Source organism: Diadema antillarum, unplaced genomic scaffold, assembly GCF_040938485.1.
Source record: "Diadema antillarum isolate AM-2024a unplaced genomic scaffold, OU_Dant_1.0 seq00000658_RagTag, whole genome shotgun sequence".
In the NCBI taxonomy this organism is placed as follows: domain Eukaryota; kingdom Metazoa; phylum Echinodermata; class Echinoidea; order Diadematoida; family Diadematidae; genus Diadema; species Diadema antillarum.
This window is the reverse complement of record NW_027271570.1, coordinates 544,757-571,801: the sequence shown is the minus strand read 5'-3', so window position 1 is coordinate 571,801 and position 27,045 is coordinate 544,757. Positions and strand designations below refer to the sequence as shown.

The window sequence follows — 27,045 nt, the reverse complement described above, 5'->3', positions numbered from 1 at the left end:
AACCCACGGGAAAAGCCAAAATCGGATTACGTGGAATGATGCATGACAATGGCAAAGGACGTATGATCTGTGTAAATGCAGCGACAAGATCGAGGAACCTCATGCAGTTACTTTGAAGGTGGTATGGTGTCGTGTGATGTTGTAGGATTACGTGTATGTCAAGACACAGGCGTTAACATATGCACTTTATACATGATGCTTATGAGTAGATCACTATTTGCATAGATGCCTCCCTAGGTCATGATAACGCATACAAAAAAGACAGATGAAATCCTCCTTTCATTTTGCAAATCCCCCTACGGTAAAATCTCGAGAAGATGTGAAATCCCAGCGGCATCAGTTCAGCAGTCTATTTCCACTGCTCTCAGCTGCTCATAAATTCTGATCCAGCTCTTAACCGACAGAACAAGAAGGTGGGGTGGGGGTGGGGGGTAGGGGGGTAGGGGGTAGGGGAGGGGGAGGAAGCAACTGGGGAGCTAGCCTCATTAGCCAAATCATTGACATGCACAGGCTCATGGATAAGGCATTCCAATGGAGCGGAGCAAAGCCGGAGATTAGCATGATGTCTGCCCCCAAATGACAGTTTGTCGGCACGGCGATGGGATGGCATCATCAGACCACCAAACATAAAATGTTGATGCCTCTCCTCATTACTGCCTTCATGTGCCAGCAAACGGGGCACAGAGCCAAAAGAACAAAATGAAAGAAGAACATCAAAACAATACTTGTGCCGGGGGTGGGGGATTACAGATTTGCTGGAATATACAGCATAGATGTAGCTGGGGAAAATAGAAGAAGAGAAAAGTTGTACGGATGAGCCTCTGAAATCAAAGATGCGATGGCACAAGTACTTCAAAATCTATTTCCACCGCAGGTTAAAAAGAAGCCGCAGCAACATCTCACATTATGATGAATATTTCTGCGCCACCTTTTCCCCACACGCACCTCCAGCAAGCATGTGATGGCTAGCAGAGGAATATGAAATTCATGTCACCGCCGCAGCGAAGGATCGATACACTCCTACGGCAATCCCCAATCGATTCGGCTACAATCAGGGAGAAATATTCTGTGCTCCTCAAAAGGCAGCCACGGAAAAGTCCTCTTATTTTTGAAGTACCCCATCCCAAATATATTCATTTCTAACCCTGATCTCTCCTCTCTTTCCACCCCCCAAAGAAATACAAGACTTTGTATAGTAATGGATAACAAAGGGAAATGATGAGAGAGAACCAAACTATATATTACAGACACATCTGACATACGATTGTTTCACTCCATAAATTTTCAGCTTCATCTGCTGACAGAAAGACGGAGGAGAGTAAGAGAGAGCGAGAGAGAAAGATAGTAAATGAGGTGGAAAGGAGAAGCGTAATAATCAAATCAGCATCCAAGTGAAACGCAGCACTGAGCACGTTTATCACTGGAGCTAATTCAACAAGCTCTCAAGTAATTCGAGCACCCTTAATCAATCTCATTAATTATCCACACTCATCATTTTTGGATGCAATTCATCTTTTCTTTTTTTTTTCCGGGGGGGGGGGGGGGGGGGGGGGGGGAGGGGGCTGGGCTGCTATGTAAGAACCCTTTGCTTTGGTTCAAACTCCGCTAATAGAGCTAAGTGCCTTCTAATAATGCATGAAATAAAAACAAGCCATGGATCAATTTGCTGGAATCCACAACAATACGTGGCATGATTGCTGACAGCTCAAAGGGTGAAGTCATCCTCACTTCATTCACTGTATAACCAGACCTACTGCCAAAGAGGTGGGCGTTGATAGCTTTAAACCAAAACTAAAAAGGGGAGGGGGGGTGGGCATGCATTGTGGGAAACTTATTCCACTCATGGATTATCAGCGAGGACAGACCATCAATAACAATGAGGACAGGAAATAAAAAGCTACTGATGAATGTATCCCCCTTTGAACAACAATCAATGTTGATAACACACAAACACAAAAATGTACAAGCAAATTTTGCATGCAACACTGTTTTTTTGTTGTTTTTTTTTTTCTTTAAACAGTGAGAATTCTGCCAGTGCAATCATGATTTTCCAGGCCAGTATTGAACCCCATACATTTGAAATGTTTTAGAGGCAGGCAAAAAGGTCCCTCAAAAAACAAGAGCAAAACCGAAATTTGCTACTTTGTGTTTCTCATATACCAATTACATAGTGAATTATCTGTCGCAACTGAAAGAGAAACGAAGAAAATACATAAGCAACATTACTTAGTAGTCACACACACACACACCAAAAAAAAAAAAAAAATCACCCTTTGCAATGTATTGGGGGGGGGGGGCATAGGAGCATACAGGAGGGGAAAAACACGACACATTCACTTTTTTAGTCATGCTCCATTGAACACTTCCACAGTTGCAGACCCTCTCAAATGATAATTTCCTCATTTTCTAGAAATGTCACGTATACAAGGTTCAGGGTAGGAAAGCAGAACCTGTACGCTGTAGCATCTTTGAAACACACTTGCCATCTTCTTCAGAGATGGAAAAAAAAAACACAATTGTAATTTCCTGTCATCATTTTCAATCAGGCTGAAATCTTCTCATTCACCTGAAATTCTATTTCAAACCATTCAGCATGCCCGAGGCCATCTCATGGATGTCTACGGAAGCAAATATTCCAATTTTGGATGTCATGAGCGCACATTATGATCGATGATCACATGTAAAATGGCTGCTCCCATAAGCCAATTGCCTGGATACTGCTGCCTTGATGGATGCGTGGGAGACTGGCTCGTAAACGAGAGTTTCGGCCGTTGTGGCAGAAGTACGAGGGGGGGGGGAGGGGGTATTGGTATTCAAGTGGAAATGGGAATATCATGTGTGGATGCATGAACACACTGAATTCAAGGGCATCATAGTTAAATTTGTCTCTCGAAAGAGAAGGCCAGTGGTAGTAACAAGCTCATGACTCAAAGGACTTCTCACAGTACAAAGCTACAAAGCATGATGAACAGAATTCTGCATTTATATGCAGGGAAAGTTTTCCTGGTATCACACTGCAATTTGCGATGCATATTTTATACAGTCCCACTGCCACACAAAGTATATTTTGTATAGTAGTTTTCTTCCACAGATGTGTAGGCTCCATGATACCAACTGAAATATCATTCATCAGCTGATATTGCAGTGTTAATCAACAATTCTTTTTTTGAGTGGGAAAATTATTCCCCTATGTGCCATGCCAATATCAAAGCAAGAGCCATCTTCAGCCAAATTATGACAGATTTTTCAAAGGTTCAAACAAAATTGGGCGGATATCACAACTCTGTATGAAGCTGCACTTTTGGCAAAGGCGTTGCTCTCAAAATGAAAGTAGCAGCCCCTATATTTTGTTGTGACTACAATCTCTCTGACTGAAGAGTAAATTCTCCCCACCAGGCTAGGCGTAGGGAGAACGGGGATGAGAGTTCGCTCAAATGACGAGAGGACTTAAGGAGAAAAGAAATCAATGCCACCCCAAATAGACCAGAACAGACCGCAGTATTATGAATTGCGGCTGACCGGCGGCTGACCGCCAGGCGCCTTTTCCTCGCACCTCTGCAAGCCCCCTCCATTTAACATGCCTGCCAACTACATGCAAGAAGGGTGCCGCCTCTGCAGCTCTCGCTGTCCGTGCCGAGTTGGGGGGGGGGGGGGCTTAACGCATCTCAAAACGCATCTCAAAAGCGCGACTTGACGACTGGCTGTATTACAAGTAATCAAATTAGCTTGGGTCGAATCTTGTTAGCACCACTACAATTCTAGAATGCCCAAGGGGGGCGGAGCCTTCTTGCTCTCGACATTTTTCCCCTCTTTTCCTACACCTTACTCTGATGAGGGTGCAAGGAGGCTAGATGTAGCTAATGCCGGAGGGGACTCGGAGGACATTACCGAAATGGATGCACCGAAAGGATGACTACCGCCAAGTGTTCATATTTCTCCCCAAAGATGCAAAAATTGAATTCTACTCATTTGCTTTTCAGCTCGGGGTGGGGGGGGGGGGGGGGGGGTATACTCTGTCCATTAAAAAAAGGGGGGGCTTTGATGCTCACAGATTGACGAGTGTTGAATAACATTTCTCTTATTTTTGCATAATGACTTGTGGGCATTTCCAAATCGTACATGCAAGATTTCAATTCAATTTCAAGCAGTGCTCGCAATTTGAGGATCCAAATTCACACAGTCATACAATGCCTTGATTAAATACGCCACTGCACATTTTTCACAAGTAGGTCTAAGCTTGAACCCGCATGCTCGATTCTCACCAATCTCATGGGGGGCAGCCTAACAATACTGACTTGCGTGAAAACCTACACATAATGGCAGCAGGGGCCCCGACTAGTATAATTGTCTCTCTTGTCAGAAGAACAGTGAATCATGACTCAATTACACCGTATCGGCGGAGAAACACAGCACTGCCAGGGATCACAATATCCCCTTGACATAATTGAAGTCCTACAAGCTGCGAGTGCACGACAAATCTAAAACTGACATTATTTTTGGCTCACCTCAATGCTACACACCACTGTGCTGAATGAACCTCAAGTTTATTCCAATGGCACATCTAGGGCAACCTTTGCCGACATTTGCCACATTCACGACCAGCATGAATAGAAGACCTTGGTCCTTCTGCATACATGCATTTCTTTCCTTTTTAATTACAGGAAGCCTGCATAGTTGGAAGTTATCATATTAATGCCAACGATGCTTTTAGTTCATTGATCTACACCTTGCTGCTGTCATGGTAACTGCAAGTATAATGAATTGGTATCATTCAAACTAAATTTTCTTTAGAGGAAAAAAATCTCTAGGATTGTCATATGTTTTGATCTATTTCAGGGGAATGCTATGAATATGAATGGCAAAATTTGAGTTCCATATGAAGTTCATGCAAACTTTATGAATCCTGCACATGAAGAGGACAGCAAGTCCTGATTTAACCCACCCCCCATATCTCCACTCCCCTTTGCCCCCTTCCCCCTCCCTTGGGCCATTCCCCTTGTAAGCATGACCAACTTGTTACACCCCCTCCCCACACTCCATCTCTTGTTAATGCACGCACAGAAAAAGGGTTGATTCTAGGGCTCTCTCTGACTCTAGAATTCGTCACACGAACAGGTGCTGGGTCACTTCATTCCCCGTGTTTTGCTTTCAACTTAAAGGATGCAGTATTTCTTTCTTTCTTTCTTTCTTTTCTCTTTCCCTCTTAATAATGTCATTCCTGTCAAAATTCTCAGCCAGTTTCACCTACAGAAGGTGATGAGGAACAAAAAAAGCGTGTCCTAATTCCTGGCTAAATACTCCCCACTGATGCCTTTCATCTCAGTAGGGCCTATACCCTGAGATAGCCCCCCCCCCCCCCATGTTGGCTAAAAGAGAGGTCATGGAGAAAATATGTCATGAGGAAAACTCGTGAAAGAAAGGCAACAGATAAGAATATGTATGGACACGTTTTCACTGTAGTACGTTGAATGAGACAACAGCTGTGTAATAGCATAGAATTGCCCCCGCGAGTCCCAATTCCTGTTTGCTAATGCATGCAGCAGGGCTACGCTCCTACACAACATTACCCTCTCCCTTACATCTTTCTGTTTTTCTTTCCCATGCTAGCCGCATGATGTGCATGTCCTTCACTGCCAGAGACACATACGGTAGTAATACGGTAGTAATGCTAGCCGCATGATGTGCATGTCCTTCACTGCCAGAGACACATACGGTAGTAATACGGTAGTAATGCTAGCCGTGTGATGTGCGTGTCCTTCACTGCCAGAGACACCTACGTAGTAATGCTCACGAAGTGCTGAGATAACACATTTGCGCAACTTCAACAAGTCGGTCCCGCTTCCAATTCCACATGAGTTTTTGAACGAGCTCCCTGGGAGACACGGAGACTCCTGCAAACTATGATTTGGGTGACAGAGACCTGTGACAGTGATTCACAGAAAGTCATCTGGGCAGCATTGATTTCACCAAATTTTCTGAGTCTCTCTTTTTTTCTTCTTCTTTGCCCCCCCCCCCCCCCCCCCCATGGCATGTAATGTTTCTCTCTTTTTTTCTCACTGTGGAACAGTCCAATCTATTCTCTTTACAGTTCCATCAACAGGTCAGGTTCTGTAACCAAATAGCACCATCACGGAATAATCATCCCTGATGAATGGATCCACAGTGAACCTACTTTTTTTCCACCCCTGCCCCTGCCTTTCTCCCTCCCCATCCATCCATCCATCCATCTTGATTCTACGTCTGATGCACACTGCAGTAAAAGAGGCAAGATGTACAACAAAACAAAGCAAAAAAGAATGTGGGAGATTACAGGGAACATCACTGCGGATCAATTTCCTGCCCAGTCAATCAACCCATTACGGTGGTGCAAATGAGCTATCGGTGTCACAACCATGGACGATCCGTACCAACAGTGCAATCTCCTTCAAGCTTTCATTCTAGTTTGTGAATGTGCCCTCCTTATCAAGATCCTTGTCTTCTTCTTCTCCCCTTTGATTTACTTTCTTTCATAAGTGCTCTGTTTGTTATCATGGACTCGCGGCAAGGGGAATTAGGCAGTTGTGAGTGCCCAAATGAGTTGTGTGAGTGTCTCTTTGGGTATTTGGGCATTCACTTTATATTCAACTAGTCTTTTATTTCCCCCCCCCCCCCCCCCTCCAAGGCAACATGTGCATATATGGGGACGTCTAAGGGGGAGTGGGGCAACAAGAAGGGAAACATCCCATTGCAGTGCTCTTATAAATCGGATACCCTGATGCTCCAGGCATACACAGTGAGTTTCAAAAAGTTCTTTACAAACGACTGTATCTCTGTGACTAAAACTAAGCCCATCTCTTATCAAAGCAAACTGTGACCTTATGTTTCTGTGGACAATAATTGATACGCATGGGGTGTTCTCAAAATCTGTTACAATGTACTTCAGTAGATGCTGAAAACCTCAAAAGCCTGCAAATGCTGTACAGCTAGCTGGTCCTCGCCCAGCTGACAGTTTTTCTCCTCTGTGATGTGATTTCTCTTAAGAGAGATTCAATTTATCAGTAAGACTCAAAAGAGACTATCACAATGTATCTTCCAACCACACAAAACGAATACACACCCAGCACACACACACATAGGTCCTACGCACAATCTAAACTTCCATCCCCCCCTCCCCCCCTCCATTATCCTCTTCTAGCAGTGAGGAAAGATGTAGCACTTGATACTCTTCAGTGAGACAATCAGGACATATTGTCCCCAAATCACCCAATCATCCGTATCTCCTCTCCCAACTTGTACATTGTACATCAGACCCCCTAGCTACTCCATCTATTTCAATTTCAATTCCTTCCATCTACCTCCCCACCCCCATCCCTCCCTCCACCGTGCCATCTTCATCCCTTTAGTTTTGTCTCTGTCTCCCCAACGACGACGGCAAGCCACTTGTCAAGCTCCTGTCCCCCTTTCCAATCTGAATTATGGACACTCTCAACTCCATTTTTCAGGTGAAGATTTAACTCTTCCTTTCAACGACCTCCCTTTCCCCCTTCCATCTCCCCCCCCCCCCCCTTCTTTCCTTTCATCCCTTGGGTTGGCCATCTCTCGCTGTCTCCAAAAGGCGACCTGGATGGATAGGTCGCATCAAATTTTGATGAAGTAGATGGGGCTGCCATTCACGTATTTCTGCCAAGCAATCAAGTCAGTTGGAGAAGAGTTCTGTTTATCTCAAAAGAGTTATTTTCCCTTTATGCTCATCTTGGCTGTAAAATTCATAACATCAAACTCAAAACAAATCTATGTAGATGTGTCAGTCTATTCAATACAAATTGGTACGCTTTATGCCATTGTGGGAGGGTGAGCAAAGTAACAACAGAATCTAGAACAAACTCTGGATGGCAAAACTGCAATTGGATCATGAACGTGGCCCATGGCATTGTAAAACAGTTGGTTCATGATCCAAATCCTGTGCTAAAGAGGAGCTACATGTTGAGTATCATGAACTGTGATCCATGTCAAACACTGAACAAGTTCTCAAGTACAATTTTGCAAAACAAACTTGGGTAATGGCTTTGGATAGTTTCAATGCAAAGCCTTGAGCGACACTGGAGTCACACCTGTACTACCAAATTGGCAACGTTAAAAAACATGTCAAGGTCATATGCACCACTCATGGTAACAAAGACAGATCGTTCTTTTGTCACATGGTTGCCATTTATTGTCTGAAAGCTGGGAGTGCTGTGTCTGAAAATGACTTTTATTGAAAGATGGGAAAAAATACCACACAATTGAAAAAGAAAAAAAAATGCAGCACGAACAAGCTCTAACTAACTTTTATAAGTTGTCTGTCATTTTCATTTGTGTATGGATAGCACACAAGAGGCAGCATTCTTCTAGAAATCCACAGATTCTGCAAAGCTGCCAGTAGACAAAAAGTCATTCTCAATAGACTAAGGGTGTCTTGAACAAAATCCCCGGTAACACTCAAAAGCAAGAGTCGGGTGCCGGCTCGGGTAAACATCGAATTCATTTGCAACAAAGTTAGTTACAAGGACGGTGCATCAGTTCAGAAATCTTTTGACACACCATCCAAGTGGGCTCTTCAAATTTGCCAGCATGTGGTCTACACAGAGAACTTTGCATGATCCTAAGCTCTCAGCTTTTCCTTTTTAATGCCAACAACAAACACACAAAGAGAATATTCTTACAAAAAAAAAATACAACAACATTTACTTCTGTCTGGAAAGATATAATTATGACCTACTACCATCGATAATATTTGAAGAGCAAAATCTCCTAACCTGTAGAGGACAGACTGATTTTGCTACAACACACATTTCCCACAGACACCTGCCCGAGTATACTCGGGACTCCTCATCAACGGGTTAAAATCGTTTTCTGTACTATTGTGCAATCCGTGCTGTTTCAAAGAGGGGAGTGCACTTTTTAAGCAAATAGTGCTGGTTATGTGAGCATGAAAATATTCAAAGCTGCTGATTAAATTCCATGTTAGATGACTTTTTGAAATTTTAGTGACTACTTCCATCAACATCAAACAGATTTTGTCATAATTTTTCCCCCTGTCTGTTGCCTTCATATTTTTGCATATTACAACGTATACTTTTATCTAGGCTCATTTTTTTTTTTCTGGGGCCTGTATCAATGCAAAAAATGGAATAACATACAAGCTTGTATAAAGAAATCTGTTATTTCTTGACAGGCATTCCACTGCAACCGAACTCACAGCTCCATGGCTGCACTAGTTGATGGTGTTAATATGTATTGACCGAAATAGCATCCACAGAGAGTCATGTCGCTTTTGTCCTTTGCTAGGATTGCATCCCTGCCATTATGTAACTTCACGACTCCGAGGTAATGACACCTTTGTGCCCAGCAACTATCCGCCTTTCAAAACAAGATTGTTATTCTTATTGTGCCCTACGGGGAGGTGGGGGGGGGGGGGGGGGACCGGGCTCCTGAAACAGGGGAAGGCACAGGGACTGTCCAATACTTTTCTCTTCTGCAAAGGCATAATAACAGGATGACACAATGGAAACGGGAGTCAAAAACAGGTGAGAAAGAGAGAGATAGAAAAAAAAAGCAAAGCATATAAGCACATTCTGTCTGCCCCCAAACACACATACACATACACACATACTAACACATACAAACACATTAACAGATAAGAGAGAAAGTAACACTGGATAGACTGAACTGGAGCTATTAAAAGATATAAGAAATGATGATATAGGTCTATATTTGAAGGAGTGGTAAATGGGTAAAATTAATAAAAAGACACAAAAATAAGTAATAAGTGAGATTGATGACCCTACTTGCACAGATAAGAGAAAAAAGTATTGGTGGGGGTATTTGGGAGGAGGGAGAATACCATTGGTATGTGGACAGAGAATGAAGAGAAGGAGGAGGGAAGGGAGAGAGAGAGAAGAGTGAGGAGCAGAATTTACACAAATGAAAGCAAAGATCGTTACAATACAGGAGTGGTATACAAGCATCTAGTTGTTGGGTACTTTGAATACCTCCGGCGAGCGATGAAAAGGTGCGGGATTTGCCACTCCGTAATCCCGCAACAATGGGACAGGGCCAGTGAGTGCCCACGGGGGTTTTGCCCCCAACAATGGACGTGGGCGAAAGGAGTGGCAAGGTTTCTTCACGTTTAAAGAGAGAGAGACAAATAATAACAACAACAACAAATCTGGTGACGAGAAATTATGCTCGCAGAGACTGGTTGTGTGCGAGTTCTTGTTCGGATGAGTTTACGTATAGCTGTGTCACTCTGTGTATGCCTCAGTGTGTGTATTATATTGTAAGTATGTGTGAGGATAGGAATCAGAGAGTCGGAGAAAGAGAAGGGGTGAAAAAAAGAAAGGGAGAGAGAAAACAACAAAGAAGTGATAACAAAAAGCCGATTCGAGCCTTGGTATTGTGTTTGTGGTAGTTATGTGAGTGGGTTGAAGCCGGTGTAGTGTGAAGGCAATCTTCATTATCACTCAGCTGTGAGCCCTTTTTTTTTTCTTCGTTCTTTCTTTCTTTTCGGCGGAGTGGCCCTTCTGTGATTCCAACTGTGCTGGAATTTGGATGACTGCAGTCATTATAATGAGGTCCTCTTATTCCTATCCGCTCTTTTCTTTTTTTCAGACTCCTCTGGACTAAAATGATTAAAGGAGCCCATCAGGATTAAGTGCCCCAATTTGGAGGTCTAAAAAGAAGACACAGCTCAGCGCATGAAGAAAGACGGTTAGATTAGATACCAAGAAGCATCCTAGCAATATATCTCATTGTAAATTTTCTCAAAGATGTCATTAGAACTTGCATCCACACTCTTTCTTTGCGATAATGAAGAGTATCGTATGTTTTATTTTGGCTTTGATTCTTTTTACCAGTAAGATAATTTGATTTGCCATTCTTTTTTTTTTCAGTATGTCTAGATGTGTGAGACAGGAGGACAGACAGAATGTAAGACAGAGAGAAGGAGAGTGGGAGATGGGAGGAGAGAAGAGTCATCACACATTTTATTGGTCTTGGTGGAATTTGCAGCAGGACAGGATAACATAAAAGAATAGGATGCACTCTGGAGAAATTCTGGGCAAACATGTTTCGGCCACGATATTAGAATCTTAATTATCCTCGGGCCATCAACAGCAGACCCTACCCCGTATCCCTCCAAGTCATCAAAGTTTACCACCGTGAAGAGCACCAACCATGACAAGGGATATACACACACGCCATCTATTTGCATTCTCCACGATCACACCTCCATCCTACCAGCACTCTCGCTCATCCCGGCAAAAATTCTCCTCGGCAGCGATGGATACGACGACAAAGCGTGCAACTCTCGTCTCTTTCCGACGGGTAAATACCATCTTACTGAGCAGGGTTGAGTCCTGAAGACCGTTTCCATGCAAACACGACTATCGAAGACGAGATTGCAGTATATTCCACTTCATCGCGCCAACTTGATTCTCCCTTCCACCCATCAATTTTTCAAGGCGATTTCTTAGAGGGGTATCTGCACCCCAAAACTACCATTGTCCCACCCCATCTCTCCCCTGCCTTGTTGGGATCGAGATGCTAGGTACAGCTCGCTCCTTCTGTTTCGTCCGGGTTCCTCTGCTCACAAGTGTCCCCTTGATGGGGAGATGAGCTGCGTGCCATACCCGACCTGGCGCTTCCCTTTACTCCCAAGGAGCGTCTCTGAGAGGTGCTAAAAGTCCTGCGTCTCCCGGGGGCCGGTCTCATGCATAAATTGACACTGTGAGAGCGCACTGATTGGGGGTGGCTGCCTGGACGGCTGGATTTCTCCACAGTGGCATCTCCGGGGCTGGACAGAGCTGAGTGTATCAACAGCCCTTCTTTACTTTGATAAAATATGTCTGCAGGGATGGGTGTTGCTCCAGTAATTGCAGTATCTTTAAAAAAAAAAAAAAGCCCGTAGTTGCGCGTCAAAATGCATCTTACAACATATCATCTTTCTCCATCATTTCACTTGCGACTGCTTTCTTACTCCCCCCCCCTCCACCCCCCCCCCCCAAAAAAAAAAATATATATATAGATAATCTGACCACAAACATGAACTCAAGCCATATTCACAATTTGTAATCCACGAGGTTAATCAAATCCATTCAGTGCTTGCACTGGCCACTCCGTAAGGATTATTATCAAGTGTTCCAAATATCACAAGAGGGCAAGATACACCACAGCTGTACTCTACCACAATGTTTTCAGGCAAAACACATGGAAGTACGTTCTCTTTTTAACAATGTGAGAAGTACTTTTCCACTGATGGCCTGCTATCGATTTAGAAGTTCATCCCATATTAATCATCCGAGAGCACTTTACTGAGAATTTTGATCAATTCGATTGCAATGAAAGTTTACCATGCCGAGAAGTTTTTCAATTACGGCTGCATTAATGTCAGCGTGATAGACTGCATCATAATGAAGTGGATTATGGTGAGTTGTGTGTACAATATACCACAGTCTCTACTAGGGGATAGTGGTGCATTATTTCAATTGATACAACATCATCATTTTACCTTGCGCCAATTTTAAACTGATGTCACAAAAAAGGGGGAGAAAAATGGCTATGCCATCAATTTTCAAGGACAATCAATCTAGAGGAGAAACATTATAATGATCACTCAAACAAAATGTGGCATTTCTACTGGAAAAGGGGGGAGGCGAAAAAACACAACAACAACTGCAAATAATTGCACAAGCCTGTTAAACTAAATATCTACCTGCTCGCGAAAGTTATAAATCATAAATTTCAGCAATTCATGCTGTACAGACTGGATTGCCCCAGAGGAAATTGTTGTTAGTCTCCATGAATTTATCAGCAAACCACTCCCTGTTGTCTTTTGTGTTGATTCTCCCCCCCCCCCCCCCCACCTTCTACAGTATATCTACCTATTTACAAACACAATGCACACACAAGTGGTTCTTGACGGGATGCATTTTGTGTGAATGCTTGTTGTGGGATTCCATTCAAAATGTTCCAAAGCACTTCTCTGTCCAGTGTGTAAATTTTGGTCCCCTCCCTTCCTCACTCCATAAGCCCCCCCCCCCCCCCCCAAAAAAAAAAAAAAAAAATGACTCTACCAAATAACTCCTCATTGTAGCTGCCTCTCTGCAGTATTTTTCCATGACTGCGCTTACCAAAATCTTGAGCTACACACTGCAGTTTCACAATCATAACTTCTAAAGCAGACTTTGGCATGTTGCTTGAAACACAACCCAGTTTGAAGGAAATCTCACTCTCACAGAATGAGTTGAAATGTTCAGTGACCAAATGTTTAACAATTCAATGATAAAGACTCATGCACTCCTCTCCTTTGTTGCCTTTGCTTGCTTGTTTTGGCACATTTCTGCTACTGATGTACCAATATCTCCTTCAACCCAGTCTACACACGTTACATGTGGCCTGACCTGCAGGCAACGTAGTGTAGAGCTCGTACTATTTATTAATGCAAAACAAGGAAAATGTCAAGCAATTTCTTGCCCACATCATCGTATCACAATTTGTGATTCTAGTGGTTCGGTTTTTTTTTTTTAATGAAAGTTCATCGCCCTATTGACCTTTGACCTTGTCTGACGTAACCACTATTCAAATTTGACTCGTATCTTTAGGTGATGTACTTGTAGTGTGAGTTTTGTAGTCATAACTTCAAGCTTTGGAAAGTTATTGAGAGCACACAATTGGCAGGAAAAGCTTGATACATATTTTGACCTTTAATCAACACTCAAACTTGACTGGCATCTTCAGATAACATACCTGTGGTGTGAACTTGGTGGTTATAGCTCAAAGCTGTGGAAAGTTAGTGACAATACACCACAATACTATGTGTACAGTACTTATCAGCTAAAGTTCATTGACCATTTGACCTTTGACTTTGTTGGAATTCACCACTATTTAGGTTATCTTTAGGTTATGCAGGCCTACCTGTGGTGTGAGTTTGGTGGTCATAGCTCAAGCTATGGAAGGTTAGAGAGAAGTGACGCCTATGTCTCGCTTCTATGCGGGTTAAAGTATCATGGAAAGTATATTTGTAGGTCTAGTGACACTTTGATTTACATACACGCACAGATACGTGCACAAACATACACACACAATATTTAATGCAATCATTAAATTCATCATCTTTCCCAGAATATAAAAGCAGATTGAGACAAAATGACACCCTGGATATACAATGTAGTTTTGATAGAGTTACAGAATAGGTATATTCATCCCAGCTCTTCCTGTGGTTTTTGTTTTGCTTTTGGCAAACTCTGTTTATCCTAGTATACAAGGACACCTAAAAGTGGGAACCACATTCCCATTATCATCAACATCATCCTCATCATCCTCATCATCATCAAGGCCATCAGAAGGGTTGTAGTATTGTACAGTAGACACATGCTATCCGCACTTTTGGGGGTGGGAAGGCAACACCGGTCTGCATGAATGTCGGTAGAATCTGCCGACTGTCAAGCTACTTGTATTAAAAATAATTTTCCCATACAACTCTACTGGCATGATTTTTACAAAGCAGTTAGTAAATATTTTTACGCAAAATGAGGATATGAGGCACCAAACAGCATGAGACTTCTAGGCAACAAACATGTGTACACGAAAGCTAACATACAAACAAACAAACAAACTGATAAAACATTCCATTTGAGCATTTCAAAAACAGATTTTGGTGAGCTGATTAATATGGTTTGACTTAATGACATTTTGACGTGGGGAATGGAGTGTGTTTCTATCCTATAACTCTGCAACATTTGAGGCACAAGGACTTTAGGAAAGGGTATGAGAGGCGCAGAAAAGTATACCTCACAGATGGGCAAAGTCTTCGCAGACAAAATTCAAAGTTTTTTTTTTTTGTGGGGAGGAGAAGCAAAGCATGCACTTTTGCTTAAAACTTTTAAAATAGGCTAGTCGCGGGGAAAAGCGGTGGACGAAAAGAGAAGCAGATCGATTGAAGGAATAGAAGATCAAAGGAAGGAGCATAGGATTGAACAAAGATACAGAAGTGAGAGAAGAAAAGACAGTGGAATGGAAAACTCATTGGATTCCATTCAGCAACTTGATGAGTTCATAGGACGAGGACAGGTGGTTTATCATACACACAATAACAAACACTTAAGATCTATATGTGTGTGTGTGTGTGTGTGTAATTACTTACCTATGTATATACTATATATAGTAGTAAGAGAGAAGGAGAGAGAGCGAGAGATAAAAGCTTCTTTTTCTCTCTCTCGCTATGTATCTATCTCTATGTATCTCTCTATCTATACGTACATAAAGGAAGAGAGAAAAATAGAAAGAGAGACAGAGGTAGTGAGTGAGTAGCATCTGCGCCAGCACAGCTTGCCGGAAGTGTGGGCTTCTGATGGGAAGCTGACACAGGAAGTATGAAGTGATGCACTTTCCGTCGCAATTCAAATCAAACAGACATGAATACCAGTACCTGGTCTCATTCCGGCCCCAATTTACCACATCACCTGGCTCGCGTGAAGAAACATCCTTGATGATTTTTTTTTTCCCTTCCCTCTCTCTTTCTCTCTCTCTCTCACCCCTTTCAATCTCGTTTTAAGAGAAGGTTAAGTTGTATTAAAAACTCATTTTCACAATTGCATCAACCTGGCATCAGTGGTTGTTCTAATTATGTACAGCGCATTATTTTCTGATGTCCTTTCTCTTTTTTTTTTCTTCTTCTTCTTTTTCATAATCATGATTTCAATGCATCCACGCAATCTTTGAGCAGCAGTTGATTGGTGTTTAATTACTTATCACGACCTTGTCCCTGTGCGACTAGCTAGGGCCGTAAATTACATGTTTTGATGGAGGGTGCGAAAAGCCACATTATTAAAACACTCTAAACAAGTGCCCACTTGCATCACAAGCGTACTGAGTGCTTATTAACAAAATGAAGATTCACAATAGGCTCGCGATTAAGAATGGAACACATAACACAGCATGGAACTGAGGTTATAGTCAGTACGTTCAGCAGGTGGGGACTTGCAATGCTTGAACATGAGTAGCCGTGGCCTCTTTTTCCCTAAACTGTATACCACTAGCGAAAAATTATCTCACAATATATGACAAAGTAGGGATGCATGCTTGTTGGTCAGTAATTCAAAGAAATAATAATAATAATAATAATAATAACAATATTTTCTATACTGCAGATTGCAAAAGCCTCTCTAAGCTGTTGAAAAAAAAAAACCGATCAGAAAAGAGAGATAGAAAAAAGAACACTTTATTACGATAAAATCAATAAACCTCAAAAGGATGTCTACAACAATAATTTCAAAATGTCTACAGAGTTATAGCATTTTAAATCTGAATGGGAAGATTGTTCCAAAGAGAAAGAAATCATTACTTTACATCTGAGGAAGTTGCCATGAATTAACATCTATAGAGACAATTCTTAACCTCCCTCACTTGCTCCTCCCCCCCCCCCACCCCGAAAAAACAGAGCGAAAATTAGTACATGTGGTCTCTGTTCTGTAGGGCACTCCACTAGGAAGCTGCTGTTAATATCCCACCCTAGAGTGTGTGAAGCACACATTCAGAATCGATATACCCTCCTTCAATGCTGAATGAAAGTGTACCTCAATAGCTGTCTCCCTAGAACTCTGAAAGATTGGAACTGCCTACCCCCTGGAACCAAAAACGTAACCACTTCTCTAGCCTTTAAAACACATCTGCAAAAAGACCTCAAGTTCCAAGCATAAAACAGAATTGCACGTCGCTGGCCAATGCACAAACTCTGGACGATGACGTGCTGTGACCAGCGATGCGATGTCTGGATGCCTTACAGAGATTCAGTCTTCAGAGAGATTTAGGGATTCTTCTCTTATGTTATTGTCATCATATGATAATTTCTAATAGCCTACAAAATATTTCTCTGAACTTTGAAAGGAATGAGGAGGCCATGTCAGTAGTATTGGCAAAACAAAAAACAAAAGCAAAACCCCACTTACGCATGGGAATGAAAATGTCAACAGAAAATGTAAGCTGCATTTGATAGTACCCTAGACCATGAAGAAGCTACTCTGCCAGAGCTGTGACAAAAAGTCACTGCACGAATTCAAATTAGACATAAAGGAATACACTAAAATCTGTTATTGAACTTATTCTAAACAATGCCACCCATCATCTGCCAGTGGAAACACAAATAATAACAAAAAAAGAAAAAAAAAAGAGGAGAAAACAAATACTAATCAAAATATGACACCAAAGTAAGTGGAGAAAATGGAGGTCCTCAATTGGATGTCACACTTATAAATTGCCTGGGTTTCCTCGGCAGCACTATACAACCAGTTGTCAGACTGACATGCAACTGATTCTTCCACACAGGGCTGCCCTTCAATACATGACGAACACATCTATTCCATAATGTCCTTCAGTTATAAATATTCGCCATCCTTGTCATAAATTCAGTGATGAATGTAGTATCATATGGGGGGGGGGGGGGTTAATAAAATCAAATTCAGTCCTTTAGCCTGTCCATCAACATTTCACAGTTCTCAGACTACCTCATGTTTATGTCTACAATATATGTTAACTGCTGCAGTTAATACCCTATTGTATTTTTGCTTCAAGGTAAAGAATTTATAGGAAATGGGAGGGGGGGGGGGCTGTTTCGAATCAGAAATGTAAAAACATCACAGTGTCACTTGTAAAGGATTGTAATATTGATGAAAATCGAAATTAAGATTGTAAAGAAGGCTACTGGCAAGAATTATATTGCTCGGCTCTCACAAGTGTATTGATAGCAACGAGCGTGGCCCGATTGTCAAGTGAATGGGTGCGACACATTTTGCCGTCACGGTATGGTGGGAACCACCACTGGAACACCAGTCTGAGCAGACTTGCAACATGTAATCGACTAAAATGCAGACATAGCTATCTGCTGAGCATCCATTGCTCAACCGTGTCCCACATTGAACAATGGTGGATCCACATTGAACTACGGTGGATCCACAACATATAATATTTGTATTTTGCTCATTTGTTCTATTGACGTTTTGTTTTCCACCATTGGGGGGGGGGGGGGGAGGGGACAACAGAGACGACTGGGGTAAGTTGAACAAAGTCTGACGTTTTGTGCCACCCCCCTGGTCTCACGGCCCAATTCACAGCCCACTTTCATCCACTCGTTTCGCCTCACTGCTTCCTCCCCCACTAAATTCTGTGAGAATTTGCCATGACTGAACTGACTGGCAGCACTAAAGAAATGAGATGATGATATGACTGATGATCAGGGTGGTCCACAACTTGCAATTTCAGCATGTTGCAAACTCTGAATGTGAGAATATTGTGGAAATGATACGTACGTGGAGCGCACAACACAAGTGAGTGTCACACACAATATGCTGCCACTTACGTGCTTTTCCTGTTGTGCTGTTTACTTTTATACGAAGTTCTGCCTCATGTTTTGCGCACAAATTTTCTGAGTAGTTTATGTTTCTCATGGTTTACATGTTTTTCACAAGTTGATTACATTTTAGTTTGAGCATGTTGCCAATTCTTGAGAATGCTGCATAGCATGTTGTTTGCTTTTGAGAATGTTACACAAGAATTCAAGCAAGTTGAAGCCTCATGCTCAAATCCCTCGTGGACCACCCTGGATGATGACGGTGATGATGGTTTTGATACCAGCACAATGATGATGATAATGATGACACCAATGATATAAATGTACCAGAAGATAGGCCTATTAGTCAATTTGAAAACTATGTCATTGAATGGGGCATTAATAAGGTACTCTGTATCCATACATAAAAACGAGGGGTAAAAGCATAATGGAAGGAAAATATGATTGATAGTAATAATGGTGGTGGTGATGGTGGTGGTGATAGTTTTGCTACCTTTCTGTACCAGCACTATTACAATGCCAATGACGACATAGATGTACTTATAAAAATTTGTCAATTCTAGAACAATGTTGCATGGGGGAGGAGATGGTCACATAAACCATCCCTTAGCCGCACAGCATTAAAAATGAGGGGTTATCAGAGCGACAATGGCTCACTGATGTATTACATTTTGTCGATCATTCGATATGTAAATGGGATGGTAAATTTATTCTGAAATACACTTCCTGAAATTGGGCAGTCCTAATGTGATAGGCTCTACATATTTCCTCCATAGCAGAACTACAAGACCGAGCAGGAGGTCATGTGCGCTACAAAGCCCACCACGGATGTTGGGGTGTGGGAGGAATCATATCGTATCAGGGAATGATTATCAACATTTTTGGGTCTAGGAAGAAGAGAGATCTTACAGAGTAAATTTCTTCAACACATGTTGCAGGAAATCTGCTATCATAGCCAGACAAGACAAGGCAATATCTTGATGTGCACTTAGAGTGCTTTTCCGATGATTTCAGAGATTAACATGCTCTGGTTTCACGTTTACATCAACACATTTTCCAGGCTAGGTACCCTGGTAAAGGGCAATTGTATGTCTTTCTGCTCACTGCGAAAAAGAAGAAGAAGAAGAAGACGAAGAAAATATATAAAACTGTTGCGCAGTAACTTCTATATAAACTTCTTCCCGAAGGACTTTGCACCTCAACACCCCCTGCTCCAAAGATGATTAAATTTACCCCTTTCTGTGTCAAGGACTTTGGACAATGTGTGCATTGCTATGGTGTTTTCTATGCTAATTGCCATCAAAGCAGACAAATGGTTAAGGACAAGTTCGGGAAAGTGTAACGCATCACTCATTCGACTGTTACTACATCCAAGCGGTCCAGTAGGCAGAGCAAAATCCACAGGTACTCCTGTAAGCGCAGAACTGATTCAGTTTGTACATCTAAAGAAAAAAAAAATGACCAAACTCTTTCCTTTCCCCCGAAAGTCCCCTAGCCCCATCCATTTTTTAGTCTAGCTCCTATCTAGATTTTCCAAACCTACCAGGGTTCCATGGTTTCATCATTCTCTTTTGAGGACTTCAACACTCCTTGTTTGTCTTTCCTTTCCATTCTCTACTGGCTACGGTACGGGCCGAGAGAGAAACGAAAGCGGGGCCAATTGTGGGGCCTCCTATCGGCTTTCGCACCAGACTGTTTACGATCCAAACATCACTGTCAACAGGCGGAGCTAGAATATCAAAACACACCAGCAGCAGCAGAAGGGATGCGGTGCAGTGCACTTCAATGGTTAACACAAATAGCCACTGTCCGGAGGTAAGGGTGGAAGGTATGCCAAGGTAAACACCGACATTTTTAGTTTGATGTCACTTACTGTTGTTGTTACATACCTGTGAAGGAGAAAAGTACCCGAAGTATGAATTTGTTTTTTTCACAGATGGTGGTGAACACACACAACCAACTCATCACTGAAAATCTGAGAGACAGTATGACACTGTAATTACCAGTAATATGAAGTTATGACTACTGAAATATCAGTGAGTCATATACTAGTAACATGGAGTTTGTTGATGGTTAACAGAAAAGCTGTCATTCTATCTGATTTTTTACCCCCCTGTGATAAGATCTGGGGAAGAGTCTCTTGTCATTGGTAAAATAAGCTCTCTACTAAGATGGAAAAGACTTCCTAACCTAGACAAAAATGAAGCAAAATGTCTGTGTTTGGAACAAAACACATCAGCAGCGACAAAATGGAGATGGTGAGGGAACAGACAGAGCGAGTAAACCATGCATGTGCCCAGATAGGACAAGTACAGGAGCAATCACCTGGTATGGGATAAAGTGGACACCTCATTAAGACATGGCAAAACTGTACCCCACAAAATCCAACACAAACCTATCATCAAAACAGAATCTCTTCATGTGCAGAATTCTCATATTAAAAAAAAAAAGCAGAGAAAAAGGTACTTTGGGAAGGCTTTTGAGGACTGTTTATTCATTTGAGCACCATTAAACCCTAAGGTAACTATTGTACCTTGACATAGGCCTACACGAGTGAAGCATTATTTTCTCAGCATTTTGCTCTTTTTGTTTTCACTCTCTTTATTTTCTGTCCTTCTCAAGCTCCCATGGAGTTCATTTCCAACATGTGGCATTATTTTGCCCATGCTCTGATATAACAATGGGCAAGCCCAAACATTAAAGGTAACTCTCGCTTGCTCTACACTGTGTACATACAGCAAGTGTGGAGAAGCATAGATGGTTTTCACCATTGTACTGAAGAATTTCTTTCGGTTTCATGCATCTAAAACAGTATTTTCAAACTACATTAGAGTGAGGCTTAGATACTGAGTTCACTTGTAAAACTGGCAGTATTCAATGCCAGAGTTTATAGTACGCACCGACAGAAATTTAAAGATTGCGTAGTTACATAGCCAGTGGCTCTTTCACATGCCAGCATTGTCCTCAACAGCCAAGAACTACAAATATTGATATCACATTCCGTATCCGGTAGGCCTATTAGTCGCTGAAAGAAAATCAAGTAACCAAAATATACAAAAGAGTCTGTGAAATATGAAACCCCCAAAGGGTTGCATATTTATTTGTTTTTCAGACAATTTGGCTTTTTAAACACTGAGCAATGGTCAACTCTGTCATTTGTCAATCAAGTAATCAGATACTGATTCTGAAGACAAAGTGTATAAATAATACCAAAGGACCACAACAATAAAAGAGGTAATCGCACCTGATTAAATGTCAGTTTGGAGTGCTTGTTCAATACTTGCGCAACAAAGATTGGATAAAAGATAAGTGTTGAATATCTTTTTAATCTTGTTTTGAACACATACAATGTGTATGTTCAATTGACACTCTGAAACCTGTACCATCACTGATATTGAAAGATACACGGAGTAACCCCCCCCCCCTTTCATTGTGCCCAACAAACCTAAAATTAGCACCAAAGACTCACTAGAAAGATCGAGGCTCAAATCCTGAGAGAGATAGTTGTTTGATCTACTCACGTTACCACGCGCAGCAGCGAGCCGGGCACTTTCAATGAATTTATTACGAAGTATAAGTAGAAAAGACTTTTCTTCCTCACATCTCGTGCATGTTTGTAGGTTTAAGATTACAGCATGCAGGTAGAACGAGCAACTCTCCCTCTGAAACATGCCTGCATGGACGACGCGGGGAGATCTACCCGGCCAATATTAGATTAGGGTGGTTGTTGGAACAGGTCGTGTCTGAGCACTGCATTTCGTTGACGTAAATTGTGAATGAAGTGTTTTAAGACGGGCCGTGTAGTGTATCAACTTCTTTCTGTTACGCTACATCACAATGTTAACGATACCAGGTTTCTCACCAGAAGGCAAGCGCAACTAAATATTCTTCTGTAGGTGTACCATACGTGTGTGCATGTTTTCTGGTTTTTTTTTTTCCTGAACTAGAAAAAAGGAAATTTTGGTTTCTGCCACATAGATCTGAACAATTTTAAATATGGAATTGATTTTACTCATTTGAGGCTAAGTCAGACGATATGAAGCCCTGGGTACACAACATTGAATTGAAACCTGTTTCTTCAACTACTAGTATACATGATTTTTTTTTTTCTTAAACAAATGAACGAACACATGAGCAGATGTTCCTAGCTTCAATAAACTTATCTGAATAATTAGATGGATATTTCTTTTTCTGTGATACAATAATCAGTCTGTCAAATTTTGCTATGCGACAAGATTTTAGCACTGCTGCAACATTTCAATCCAAAGCAATCATTGCAACTTCCCTGTGGCTTTCAGTAGGCAATCATGAATGTTGCCATTATGCTGGTGATCTGGCAAGCTGGTATTTAAGACAGATACCCAAAATGGATGGTGCTAACTGGGCAGCGATATCCATTCATCAAAATTCAATTTATCTTCATATTCACAGAATCATGCTAGGCTGAATGATTTAAGGAATAAGCCTGACAGAGTGGCAAGGAATACAATGAATGTCTTCACACCACTTTCTAATTCTACCAGCAACAAATCCTTGATGGGGTAAGTTGCAAGTTGCAGTATGGACAAAAGATGGTAAACAACTGGCGCAATTCCTTATCATTAATACTTCCTTGCATGCAAGAAATATTAAAATTCAGTCTATCACATTGTGTGGAACTCCATGGTATAACTTTTATTCTGTCATAAAACCATAATCTCTAGAAACAAATACTAGGCAACAAAAAAGAAAGAAAAAAGAACATACTAAGTTCAGGGACAACAATTTTGAACAGCCCTCTTAACACACAATGTCAAATACATCGAAACTCTTGGGTGTGTATGCGTGGGTGGGTGTGTATTTGTGTGTTCAAGACATTGACTTCTTGTAAGTTCACCATCTTGGGCAACTTTCTGAATATCTTTCTGCAATTCTTTGCCTGTTCATTTGATGAGGAATATTATCGAAAAATGCTTGGGGAACCATCAGTTTATTTCCCTGAGCCCGTTTCTCTGGTTTTCGATATTCATCAAGACTGAATGGGAGCTTCATGCCTGCATTCTTTCTAGGGAAAGACCATGATATCATAGTACATGAAGTGAAGTTGGTATGAACACTAAGATTCCCAACTTCACCTTCATTTTTCTCCATAAATTTCAGAGGCGAGATCCTGTCTGCTGTAGTTTCTGTTCCACGAGGCATCTGTTATTTTTCATGTCGTACCATGTTTCTGCTCTTGAATGAATGAATGGAGCACAGCGAACATCCCTGCAAAAATGTACCGTATTCCATAACAATTTCAATACCCCTCTCGCGGTATTCGATACTGCTCTCGCAAGATGACATTCTGGGCCAGGATGAATGAAACGAAATCTAGAGCATGGTACATGTACAAGGTATGCTGATTTATCTCGAGAAATGCGGATCAGATGGGAGAGATTCGTTAGCATGAGGCGAGTAAACTGTCTGGGCGAAGGAATTGAAACAAATTTGGCCATCATATTCTCTCCGTCCCAGCGTGTTCCACTTGCATCAGAAATTGTGACAAATTGAGAGCCTTTTTTTTTCCATCTCGGTTCTTCGATCCTATGTAATTTAGATCTCCATATCGAGAGAGCAAAATAGTGCTCCAATAAATCTGTTCCTACATCTTTTGAGGCTAAGTAATAGGCTCCACATTATGCCAACTCAATCCTTCCCAACCACCCCCCCCCCCCCCCCACAAAAACGCATTTTAGTAAGGTTCACAAATGTTTTACGCACTGGGAACGCATTCTCATTGAAATCAAAGTGACAGATGTCTTGACGTTAGATAATGTATGCTTTGCTTCTTGTTGTAAACCGTAAAACCAGACACATTGGCAGCATGGAACTTTTGCGAATTGGAGCCAACAGTCTCTCTCACGGCATGAAACTTTCATGAACTGCCACTGGCATTTCATGTTGTGTCAACAAAACCGTTTGCATGCATTTTATTCTTGCACATCTAGGTTCCTCACAAACTTCACAAACATTTCTGGTTTTACAGTGTGCTACAACTTTGCTCTCATCTTCCTGTATTGCTCTTTCGTGAGCAATGCCCTGCTCTCTCCACCATGAGAGCCCAAACACCCATGGTGGACTACTACGACAGCCAGCATCCTCCCCTGTATTTTCATGGCCTTGACCAGTCCCCTATAAACTTAACCTGAGTGCATTTCAAGATGTCAAAGTGTCATTTAATTTTTGCAATTACTCTCTTCCTGTGACAAACTGGTATGTTACATTTTTCTAATTTTTCTCATTCTACATTTTCCTACATCTAATTTTTACCTTATAATTTTCTGCTATCTCATTCACTTTTTCATTAATGCTACTGCTTCATAAAAATCTAGTGAAAGACTTGCACTCTATCATATCTAATGTGCACAAATGCAAATATTTGCTAATTCTGTTTTCAGGAACACTCTTGAAAAACTACTGGGTATTTGCAGGAGTAGCACAGAGTAATATACCATTTATTCATTGGTAAAAAAACATTCTGTGGACAGTGCAGGTTTTTGTTGTTTTTTCACACCTAATCATTCAAATTGCTATCGCACGTAAAGCAGACTTTGGAAGTCTTCTCAATGCATAAGAGATAACGAGATTAAGAAGTCTGCATCAACATTAATGCAGTAGTCTTTTCGAATGTGCCACCTCGGTTTACGAAACAGTGCTCACGAATCCAATTGAAGGTACCTCCTTGGCGGAGTATATCATATCTTTGAAAGTAATCAGCTAGCGGTCAGATTCGCCGACATGTAATGTGTGGCCAGTCCCATGGTGAGGGGCACACCCTTTCCGCATGAACACCATTGGAGGCAGAGTGCAGGGGAAGAGAAGGTATTAAGTCTGCTCCTCTCATCATCCGTTACGTGTGGATATTTTGGAGTGGCAGCCACGACGGAGCGGAGCGTGACGTGCCGAGCATTAACATCCGTGTGCCGCCGCCGCCGCCGCCGTGGACCCCTCCTCGTCGCAAGCTGTGGGCAAGGACTTCCATGGGGTGGCAATTCCATTACGACTCTGGAATCATTCTTTCATAGCAACACAATGGCCATTTCTTCTTACAGGAAAGAGCCAGACGATGGGAATAACTCTACATAACCCCCCCCCCCCCTTGCTTCCAATGAAATTAAACTTTGCTAATCACTTTAGCAGACTGTGGTGTATACCCAAGGACACTAATGCCTGAAATGGATTCGACGCAAAAGATGCTTTTCTTCACTCTACCTTCCCCTCTTTATTTCTTTTCAAGTGTTCGGAAGACCATTATAATCTTAAAACCAGCATGGCTGAACAGTAGGCTACTTCTAATGTAATTACAGAGAGATATTTGCGGAAGGTGTCTCGCCAATATGCATTTGATTTCATTTACCAGGCCGGTCATGTATTTCCCCTGGTGAAGGTGTTGGCAAGATATACATGCAACATCACGGCTTATGAAGTCTGACTTCATAGACATGGTGGAGAAGGCTTAAAGGAGGGTGAGCTGATCTGAAAGCAAACACTGCCTGGCAAATTTTTGGAATTTTGGGGGAAGTCCATCAGACTTTAATAAAAATTTGCACAGAAATATTTCTCGTCGATAGTGCACACAGACCAATGGCACATAGGGGTGTAGCTCACAAATGTCTTTGAAAAATTGTTCATGAAAACTTGGATCAGTCACACATTTGGGCACTGAATCACATCCATGCTGTTACCTTTTAAACAAGAATTGTTTTCACTTGCATTCTATCTGTATCCCAACTAGCCTGCCCAGACGCCGCATGAAGCACAGCGTCTGACATGTTCCCCACACACTTTTATCGGGAGACCCTCAACATAGTTGTTAACCCTGTTGAAAATGTCTACATACATTCTATCACAAATCTTACATTATACTCACATGGAATGAAATGTTTGGAGTAGAGTATCACTCTACAGTGTGCCCATCACGTAAGGTCCAAGGAGCAAAATTTCAATTTCGAACCGCAAAGTCTGACCAATTGCTGCACTAATTCAAAATAACAGTTTTGACGTGAATGGCCAATGCTCTGCAGCGAGCGGGGAGGTGTGTTGAAAGTGATGTACAGACATTGTACTGCACATAGACAAGAACTTTCGCGTGCATTTAATTTTGCAAACCTTGGCTCTTGCAAAAAATATTCAGAAATAAAATGCACAAGAGAATTTCTGGTTTTATAGTATAATGGCCAACATCTGCTAACAGCAAGAAACATGCAACTTTTTAACCCCCTGGGCTACATAGCGTGAAATGTGTAGTCATGTTTCATGTAGTCTACAGACCAAATTGTCCTAAGCAAGTTCCTAAGTGGATTTTGTAATTTGCTTCTGAGCAATCTTCCACCCTCACGCCCCCCCTACACAAATTTGACCTATAATTTTAGGCCCTTTCATAAATGCCTTGAGGTGAACTGGGTGCAGCAAACAGCATTGATATGAAAAGGCTTGTACCACCACATGCCCTCCTTCACAGGTTGCTTTAAGTACAACACTGCTGCTATGGCGGCGACACACATCATTAGGCCTTGTGACGAAACGACAGTTGGCACAGCCATTGTGCAGAGATGCAGCCACCATCCCCCCCCCCCCCCATATCCCTGCCCCCATGTTCCATCGAGTCATAACGATCGCTTCACAGATGACAAGTCAGAAACTAGAAAAAAGGATGGCGCAGT

The 27,045-nt window shown here is 41.9% G+C and overlaps 1 protein-coding gene across 2 annotated transcripts in view; it reads right to left on the bottom strand.

Annotated features, from left to right (window-relative positions):
* LOC139736622 (protein quaking-A-like) overlaps positions 1-27,045 on the bottom strand; it is an 87,728-nt gene that overhangs the window by 23,878 nt on the left and 36,805 nt on the right. The window lies entirely within an intron of this gene.